Here is a 2,450-nt window from a genome sequence, read left to right as displayed (position 1 = left end):
CAAAAAACAATATCTTTTCTTCTCTCCTACCCTTTCCTACTTCAAAAAAAAAAACTCCTACTTAAAAAGTAGGGAAATGATTGCCATCAGTTGACTGATAATCACCGTGCGTCTGCCGCTTCCGTTGCGTGTCATGCATCCTCAGCGTAAAGGCAAGTGCAAGCACTTATTTCTACAATGGCGGCGAACGACTACTGTGATGTGACGTGGGTTAGTTTTGTAGAAATATAATCCTGAAACAAGTCTTCTGTTGCTAAAAAATCCGCAACAAGACGGTTATTGCAGGAAAATTCTAAAAAATATTGCAACAAGATGTCTGTTGCAAAAAAAAAACACAACAAGATCTGTTGCAAAAGTTCTGCAACAAGATGTCTGTTGCAAGAAATTTTTGCAACAAGGCATGTGTTGCAATGGTCATTGGTAATGCTCGGCTGCTCGCGCGCTCCGGCCGATCTTTTAAAAAGAGATCAGCCGACGGATGTGTAGCGCGCCCCTAAAAAGTAACATTTTAACTAAAACTAATCTTTTTTATCAAAAAAAACTAAAACTAATCACTTGAATTAGCCCCTCCTGTTTCCTCGCCCCTAACCCACAAACACACACAATGTGCAATGCGGCTAGGGTTTATTCTCCTTCTTGAGCCACCATCTAGGCGCAAGGTGACGGAGGGGAACTCGGTTCTTCGTTTGATGTGTACTTGTTTTTGTGTAGATTTAGTTCATGTGTCCCATCGACGATGTTGAGGCAATGTCGAGATCGTGGTAATGGATTGAGTCCACGGGCCTCCTTCCCGTCATGCTGGTGTTCGTTTCAACACCTGTGGCAGGCTTGTGAAGGTGCGGCCCCGTCGATCCGGGCAACCATATTTATTGGGTGGTGTGATGGTGTTGAGGATGTGAGTCAGAATAATCGAGCCCAATGCTAGATCTAGGCGAGCGCTAAAGTGGTACAGGAGTGCCTCCTCTCTTCATCAAGCCGCAGATGGGTGTTTTCTTCAAATATGTATTTTGTCTTGTCTCGGTTTCTATTGTGGTTCCTATCGCGCATGGATGTGTGTGTTGTTGCTAGAGATTCTGGTGTGGTTTATACAACCACTCTTTTTTGACTAATAGTTTCATCGACCATGAGGTTGACGACTTTCTTCACAGGCTTGCTAAGAAGATGGAGCCGAAAGACTTTGAAATTACGACATATATTTTGTTTCTTGTTTGGGTCTTCAGATGTATTCCTTCATGTTTCTTAGATATAATGAAATACTAGCATGGATGTTGCAACATCACACAACAGGAATGGACGGGTGGCCTCGTGATGTGGGAAGCGGCCGGATCTGGCCTCCCAATGTCCGGCGGCTGCAGCGGCTGTTGGGCGTCGTGGCTACTGTTCGGTGCTCTCCAAGGTAGGTCCGTGTGGTGGCGGGCAACGAATGGGTGTCGATTTGAGGCCTCCAGATTAGTTTTGGCCTGCGGCAGCGCCTTTCATGTGGTTGTCGCAGTGAGTTGCAATCTATGGTCGGCGGCTTGACTCAGAGGATATGGTTGTTCAACGGCTGTGACGGGATTTCTAACTCAACGCATGTAGCTTTTGTTAGCGTGGAAAAGCAATGGCAACAACACATGATTGACTTTGAATTGCCGGTACTTTTTGAGTACCACCGGTCTTGAGTTTTGGGGTGAAAATTCTAGGTCTGACGTACTTGGTTATACTTGCAATGGTGATGACTTGCGTCGTTACCTTGTTGAAGACATTGCTCGGATATGCACCGACTTGTTTTTAAGAATGAAAACCTAGATTCTGCATTTGGTGGTTGGATTCGATAACGGTGGCGCTTGGGCATCGTTTTCTTCATATAGGCTTTGTTGTCGAAGAACCTCATTGTCCTTGTGCTGTCAAATGATGGTTTGGTGCGGATACGGTTGTTGATGTAGTTCGTTGATCGCCTCGTGTTTCTTTTTCTTTTTCCTCGCTTGGGCATAACATTGGTTTTGTATGACTTTGCTAGACATAGCATTGGTCTTGTATGACTTTGCTTTTCGCCGGCATTTTGTGTGTGTGTGTGTTGGTGTTAGATGTGTGCATCCTAGCTATGCAGAAGAGGGTGTGTGCTCATCATGTGTTTGCATTCGCTTGATGTTTTTTTATTTTGAGTCAATAAAATCCACGCTTTGTTGAAAAACTACCATGGGTGTTTCTTCTGGAAAAAAAATAACGTTCCATGTTTCATCTTCCATCAGTTTTTTTCCACTCACCGTTTTTTTCTAAATACCTTTTCCACCTTGGTTTTTATTCCACCCACGTGGCATGAAACTTCCTCCCAAATTTTCCAGTACTGATTTTCACCGCACTCCAACACATGGGGTTAGGCACTAATAATCAACTTCGCAAGCCTAGGTTAAGTGAATGTTTGATTCCACATGTAAACTCTCATTCCCTTTCCCTTTTCCTTTCCCGCA

This window comes from Triticum aestivum, chromosome 7B (genome assembly GCF_018294505.1).
Source record: "Triticum aestivum cultivar Chinese Spring chromosome 7B, IWGSC CS RefSeq v2.1, whole genome shotgun sequence".
NCBI lineage: Eukaryota > Viridiplantae > Streptophyta > Magnoliopsida > Poales > Poaceae > Triticum > Triticum aestivum.
This window is presented reverse-complemented; position numbering follows the sequence as displayed.